Source organism: Squalius cephalus, assembly GCF_949319135.1.
Source record: "Squalius cephalus genome assembly, chromosome: 7".
Taxonomy (NCBI): Eukaryota; Metazoa; Chordata; class Actinopteri; order Cypriniformes; family Leuciscidae; genus Squalius; species Squalius cephalus.
In genome coordinates this window covers 1,989,939-1,997,653 of record NC_137128.1, presented here as the reverse complement: position 1 = coordinate 1,997,653, position 7,715 = coordinate 1,989,939, and the positions used below count along the sequence as shown (strand labels likewise).

Below are 7,715 nucleotides of genomic sequence, written 5' to 3'. Positions count from 1 at the left end.
CCACAACAGCTCTGAATGAATTATGATCTGCTTTTATGTCATTTTTCCTTTTTTACATTTGTTAGCTATGGCATGAAATATCTGATATTCCGATTGTCAAATATATGCAATGCAATATATATATATATATAACGCAAAGTATTGCAAGAAAAAGGCCAAATGAATGCGATCTTATGACAATTTTTTAAACACTCGACGGGCCGGATTAAAAAGCCTAACGGGCCGCATGTGGCCCGCGGGCCGTAGTTTGCCCACCCCTGCCCTAAATCCTTAAAGGCTGCCTTTTAAATTTATTTTAAAGGGAAAACGCTTAAAGATGGAATTAGGGTTAAGTTGCACTTAGATAAAATGAGATTAACATCATTACAAAAATATTTCCCTTTTTCTTTATGCAGTGCTGAGTACAGTGCCTTCATCACAGAGGGAAAGTGAGGCCAGATGTCAGGAGACAGGGAGCAGCGCTCAAGAGAGTGGAAGTCAGGGCCAGGCAGAGGACCTGAGACAAGTGTTTCCTTATAACGTGGAAGAATTTGTGCAAGATATTGTTTGGGCTTCGTAGAAATACAGCAGTGTAGATGTTGGTCCGTTTACATTATGAACCTCTAATAAAAGTTTCTCTGTCTCTCTCTGGTTTCTGCTGTTTTCTCCATTTGCTCAGCCCTGTTTATCTGGAGGAAGATGAGGCTCTTGAAGAGGCAATTCAGCGTAGTCTACTAGAAGAGTGTGATGGACCTGCTGTTAATACTTTAAAGTAAGAGTTACAAGTAATTTTTTTATTACGGTAAATATCTTGTTTACACCAGTGTAAACATCGCAAACAACATCGAGCAGTTATATCATCGTGCACTGAAGGTGATAGTGGAGTAAATGCACAGATAGTCAAAGGTCTGTTTATCTTTGTCATTGTCTTTTTTAATGTAGGTCATCCGAAATGCTGAGCAAAGAAGAAATTGCAGGTCTTCTACAAGCTCACAGTGAGAGAGTTATTACATTGGGAACAAGACAGATCTATATCAGTCGAGCCAATGTTTGGACCACTGCCTTACGTGTGTTTAAGAGACCCAGTTTTGCAGAAAGCTGTGACAAACTCTATGTCACATTTACAAGCGATGAACATGATGCTGTGGAAGATGCTGCTGACCTTGGGGGTCCCAGACGAGAGTTTTTCCGCTTACTGGTGAAGGCTATCTTCCAGGACAGTGGAGCTTTTGAAGGTTTTTTATAAATATATATATATATATTGTGGCTACCTGACCACAAATATTGGTTTGTAAATGCCAGAGAAAATAATACAGAATGTGCTGCTTAATTTATTTAATCATTCAGGCACACCAAATGGATGCACACCAAGACTGAACATGCTCCACTTGCAAAATGGAGTGTATCGAACCATTGGCAGGATGATGTCTACAATAACAGTGCAAGGGGGTAAACCACCTGCACTCCTGTCCCCGAGTGTAGTGGACTACATTGTGTCTGGGGACATCCTTCAAGTTCATGTGTCACCTGATGATATATAGGTGACCCTGATTTAAGGGAGGACCTCAATAAGGTAATGCACATGTTCCGATCTGAAGACTATTGTAGTAAGCCTTTGCTTTTTTTGAATATTCCACAGCAGTACAGTTACTTTTATATTGGTGGAATGCATTATCAAAATAATTTTGATTTCATATTACCAAATAAATAACTAAAAATTCAAACTTTTCTTGCCATAGGTAAGTAACTATTAAGTGAAATGCACAGTCTACATAGTACTTCTGTAAATGTTGGTTAAATGCAGTAATTTGAGAAAATAACATTTGATCTGTAATATTTAGGTTCAACATGCAACCTTGCAGGATGATTTGGAGAAAGCGTCTCAGGTTACGTATGTAACCCTGGTTCCCTAAGAGGGAACGAGACACTGCTTCGAGACGCGGTGGGAACGCCCTGCGTGATTGCGTCGTGAAGCACGTGTATAATCAGTCCAATGGAAAGACGAGACGTCATTCGTGACGTCACCGACCAGGAAGCTATAAATCACCCATGAGATCAGACCGCGCTAGCTTCTGATAAGCCTGAAGCAAGTCGATCAGGGCAATCAGGAAGTATGGCAAGGCGACGCAGCGTCTCGTTCCCTCTCAGGGAACCAGGGTTACATACGTAACCTGAGACGTTCCCTTTCAAGGGAACTCGAGCTGCGTCGAGACGCGGTGGGAACCCCATACCCACTATGCCATAATGACGATGTGCCTGTTCTGTATGAAGTACCATGCGCATACTAAGAAGCAAGCACCCTGACCCCAGGAGTGGAGAGGTCCAAGTCATAAAACCTCACAAATGTATGCGGAGAAGACCATCCTGCCGCATTACAAATGTCAAAAAGGGAAACTCCTGAAATTAAAGCCTTAGAGGCAGCCATACTCCTCGTAGAATGGGCCCGAACAGTCAAAGGTGAAGGCTGTCCGGCCGCTTCATATGCAAGTGAGATCGCCTCAACTATCCACTTGCTCATTATCTGTTTAGATGCAGGGCACCCTTTCTTAGGTGCTCCAAAGCAGACAAATAATTGTTCCGATTTACGCCACAGGGCAGCTCTATGGACGTAAGCATCCAACGCCCGCACAGGGCATAACAGATTCAGGTTTTCCTGGTCTGGGGTATTAAATGGTGGAGGATAAAAGGCCTGCAGCACTATAGGGCCCCCAACATTAGTAGGGACCTTAGGTATGTAACCCAGTCTAGGGTGAAGAAAAGCCTTTACCATACCAGGTGCAAATTCCAAACATGATGGAGCCACCGACAAAGCTTGTAAATCTCCAATTCTCTTGATAGAGGAAATAGCAAGAAGAAATAAAGTTTTTAGAGTGAGGAACTTTTCTGAAACCTCTTCAATGGGTTCGAAGGGAGCCAAAGCCAGACCCTCAAGTACAATGGCCAAATCCCATGCCGGTGCTCTAGAGTGCAACGCAGGTCTCAACCTCAAAGTACCACGGAGAAAACGAATAATTAGAGGATCTCTCCCAACTGAAGTGCCCGCCAGAGGGATGTGATAAGAAGATATAGCAGCAACGTACACCTTGGAAGGAGATAATCCAGCAGAGAAACGGTCTTGTAGAAATTCGAGAACTGTACCAACAGGGCAGTTAACAGGATTCAAATTACGATCTCCACACCAGGTAGAAAATAATTTCCATTTCAAAGCATAAAGTTTCCTCGTGGAGGGAGCTCTGGATTGAAGGATGGTCTCAACGACCTCAGTCGAGAGACCAGATTCTATGAGCTGGGCCCCCTCAGAGGCCAAGCCCACAACTTCCACAACTCTGGGTGAGGGTGAAATATCGTGCCCCTTGCTTGGGACAACAAGTCCCTCCTGACGGGAATCTCCATCGGAGAGCCGTCCAGAAGTGATACTAGGTCCGAGAACCAAACTCGTGTCGGCCAGTACGGGGCTATTAACAGTAGATGAGCCCCTTCCCGGCGAACCCTCTCCAGAACTCCCGGGAGCATCGATACGGGGGGAAACCCGTACAGGTGTACCATTGCATCCAGTCCGAGAGGAGCTGGATGTGTGAGAGAGAACCAAAGCGAATCTGCGAATCTGCAGATGCGAAAAGGTCTACTCGAGCTCGACCATATTTCTTCCATAGGAGCTCCACCACCTCGGGGTGAAGCCTCCACTCCCCGGGCCTCAGCCCCTGCCTCGACAGGATGTCTGCTCCTACATTCAGATGCCCTGGATACTGCTCTCAGTGACAGTAATTTCCCCTGGGCCCACAGAAGGATCTGATGAGCCAAATTGCATAATAGTCGAGACCTCAGACCCCCCTGATGGTTGATGTACGAAACCACTGATGTGTTGTCCGTGCGGACCAGCACGTGATGGTCTCTCAGGTCTGGCAGGAAGTATTTGAGAGCATGCAATACGGCCATCAATTCTAACCGATTTATATGCCAAGACAGTTGATGGTCCTGCCAAAGACCTGACACTGAGCGACCGCTCATGACTGCGCCCCACCCCGTGAGGGAAGCGTCTGTTGAAAGCGTTACGCGTCGACAAGACACCCCCAGCACTGGGCCCTGGGCGAGGAACCAAGGTTTCTTCCACATGACCAAAGCACGAAGGCATCGCCGCGTGACCTTGATCATGCGAAACGGATTTCCCCTCGGAGAAAACCCCTTGGTCCTGAGCCACCACTGCAGAGGTCTCATGTACAGAAGGCCAAAAGTTATTACGTTGGACGCCGCTGCCATGAGCCCCAACAGTTTCTGAAACTGTTTTACAGTGAGTGACTGGCCTAGTTTTATACCTTTTACGGCTGTGAGAATCGCTGATATACGTGCAGGAGACAGACGTGCCTGCATTGTTGTTGAATCCCAAATTACGCCTAGAAAAGTGGTCCTCTGAGCTGGGAGGAGCACACTCTTTTTGGCGTTGAGCCGCAACCCCAACTTTTCTATATGAGACAGAACGACATCTCGATGCCGAACTGCCATCTGCTCTGACTGAGCTAGAATCAACCAATCGTCTATATAGTTTAGTATGCGAATGCCCTGGAGTCTTAGAGGAGCCAAAGCTGCATCCACACATTTTGTAAATGTGCGGGGTGATAAACCTAGGCCGAAGGGAAGAACCCGATACTGGTATGCTTCGCCCCCGAAAGCAAACCTCAGGAACTTCCTGTGATGAGGATGAATAGATACATGGAAATATGCTTCCTTCAAGTCTATTGTGACAAACCAGTCCTCGGACTGAATCTGTGATACAATCTGTTTGAGTGTAAGCATCTTGAACTTGAGTTTCTGAACTCTGCGGTTTAGCTGCCGCAGATCTAGAATAGGACGCAACCCCCCATCCTTCTTTGGAACAATGAAATAACGGCTGTAAAACCCTGACTCTCTGCTGGGAGGAGAAACCCTTTCTATAGCTCCTTTTCGAAGAAGCGTCAGTACTTCCTGCTCCATAACCAGAGCCTGCTCGGAGTCCACCACCGTGGGCAGAACCCCTTGAAATCTGGGTGGACGAGAACCGAACTGAATTCTGTAACCCTTTTCCACTATATGCAGGACCCATTGAGAAATATTTGGTAGAAGTTTCCACGCTACCAGAAATTCTGCTAAGAGAACCAGTCTCTCGAGATTGGTCTCTGGATGTAGTTGAACAGACATTTCGGTGCCCTGAAGCGGCGAACCGGCAGGGAACGACCGAACTGACCGTTCTACGACCCTCCTCGGAGGATCGTACGGGGACGCTGACACCTCGGTGCCCTGAAACGGCGAACCGGCAGGGAACAACCGATGTGGCAGCGCTGCGACTCTCCTCAGAGAGCCGCCCACCAGTGGGCGCAGAGGAGGAACGATTCCTCGAAACCGTCCCTCCCCTGAGGGGACCACCCTCAACATTTTGACACCACTGGCGTCAGGACTTCTTCTTGTCCCAAGCCTTTCTAGAGAGGACAGTCCTCAGATCTTGTCTACCTCTAACCGGCTTAAACTGCGCCCGCCCCCTAGACTCCCCAGACTGAGGAGGAGCCCGAGAGGCGACGCTCTGTTTTTGTTGCACTCTGTGCTGTGCGGAGCTCGTAGACGGCCGAGACTGCTCGGTTTTAACATTACGCCCAGCAGTCTCTGGGACACTGGATCGGCGAGGAAGAAACTTCTGAAATGCCGCCGCTTGTTTCTTTGACTCAGTGAATCTGTCAACAACACAATTTATAGCATCGCCGAACAAACTTGAAGGCGAAAGCGGGGCATCTAAAAGAACAGATCTATCTTTATCCTTTATATCAGACAAATTCAACCATAAATGACGCTCTGTGACCACCAGGGCTGCCATAGAACGGCCCACAGATTTTGCCGTCTCCTTGGTGGCACGGAGAGATAGATCTGTCGCCCGACGCAATTCTCGAATTGCATCAGCGCTAATTTCCTCACATTCATCCATGTCCCTCAGCAGGTCAGCCTGATATGCTTGCAAAATCGACATAGTATGTAAACATGCTGCTGCCTGACCTGCTGCCGAATATGCTTTACCCACCATCATAGATGTAGCTTTTAATGGCTTGGTGGGTAACGTCGGGGCTTTCAGTGATGACGATGACTCGGGGGAGAGATGGCTCGCAAGCGTCTCTTCCGCCGGAGGCATCGACAAATAACCATAGTGTGAAATATCTTTAATATTACTATAGTTGTGTGTTTGTGGATTGTGCACTCTGAAAGAAGCCGGTTTAATCCACGATCTCGAAACCTCAGTGTGGAGATCGGGAAAAAATGGCAGTTCCCGACGAGGAGGTCGTGTTTTTGATGGCAAAAAACGTTCATCTAAAAGACTTTTATTAGACACAGTTTCAATTTCATCAGATGGCCATTCAATATTTAACTTGGCAACAGCACGAGTTAAAACCTCCATAAGCTCCTCATCCCCAGAAATACGAGCTGGCGAATAATCATCATCAACATTTTGCTCAATACTGACAACATCCAGTTCCTCAGAACTGGATAGCCGCAACATTGGTGCCTCAGCCTGGGAAGGAGAAGCCGCAGCGCGGGCTCCTTCCTGGGCTGAAGCACCGGATTCAGCAGGTAAGGGTTGAGAAAGGGCTGGGCCCGTCTCAAGCCCCGCTACTAAATCCATATGCGAACCCCAAGATGAAAGCCGCCGCTGTGCCTCGGCAGCAGCGGGACCCGCACCTCGGGGAGCGCGAACCGAACCGTCCTCCTCAAAGAACGCCCGGCGAGAGCGGAGCGTCCGCATGGACAGCTTTACGCAATGCTCACAATCAGCTCCCTCGAGAACTGACTGGGCATGCTCCACTCCCAAACAAAGAACACAAAGCAGATGTGTGTCCCCACCCGTGATGTAACGAGGGCAGGGAACAACACAACACCTGAATTCTTGCTTATTCGCCATAATAATGATATATATATTGAGCTTGACAGACAACAATAAATATGACAGGGACAGATATACAGAGAGCGCTTGCTGAAGGCACAGAAGCTAGCGCGGTCTGATCTCATGGGTGATTTATAGCTTCCTGGTCGGTGACGTCACGAATGACGTCTCGTCTTTCCATTGGACTGATTATACACGTGCTTCACGATGCAATCACGCAGGGTGTTCCCACCGCGTCTCGACGCAGCTCGAGTTCCCTTGAAAGGGAACAGTCCGCTGCTGTGACTCATGGTGATATCAAGTAGAGGGGCTTCCACTCGTAGTCACCATGGCCGACAGAGATGTGTTTGTGAAAAATGCAGTTCTATACCATACAGTTGTGCGACGGCAGAGCTGTCTTGATCAACTCATTGATGGCTTGTCCCACTGTGGAGTAAGATTTACCTCACAGTTCTGTATCATCTTTGATTATCTTTATGGCCTTTCATTTATGGTGTTGAATTTCCCTCCAGGTTTTATCAGTCCTGAGAGAGAACCCCAGCTTGCGTGTGCTGCTTGACATACCAGGGGCCTCGTTTATCACCGTTGCGTCGCACAGAACAGGCCCTGAGAGAGGCGTACGCCACTTCCGACGCATAATGTTATGTTTTTCACTGACATAACATATAAAACACTTGGGGTAAACCACGTTCAATATAACAGCCAACACTCAGGGATACTTTACTTCTTCTGAATTTATTTTTAAGGAACACAACTAATAATTACAAGTGGCAGTGCCACCTGCAGGCACAATGGGGGATAGCAGTATTACATACATAACATTTCCTCCCCTCTTAATCAA

At 47.4% G+C, this 7,715-nt stretch overlaps 1 long non-coding RNA gene across 2 annotated transcripts; it reads left to right on the top strand.

The window, feature by feature from the left end:
• Nucleotides 1-664: 664 nt before the first annotated feature.
• LOC307162245 lies at nucleotides 665-7,443 on the top strand. 2 transcript variants are annotated; one of them, XR_013821881.1, is made up of 4 exons: nucleotides 665-751; nucleotides 922-1,214; nucleotides 1,327-1,552; nucleotides 7,387-7,443. It is a non-coding gene; the product is annotated as an uncharacterized lncRNA (long non-coding RNA). The 2 variants fall into 2 exon arrangements; XR_013821882.1 differs by lacking the exon at nucleotides 7,387-7,443 and adding an exon at nucleotides 1,821-1,858.
• Nucleotides 7,444-7,715: the final 272 nt, after the last annotated feature.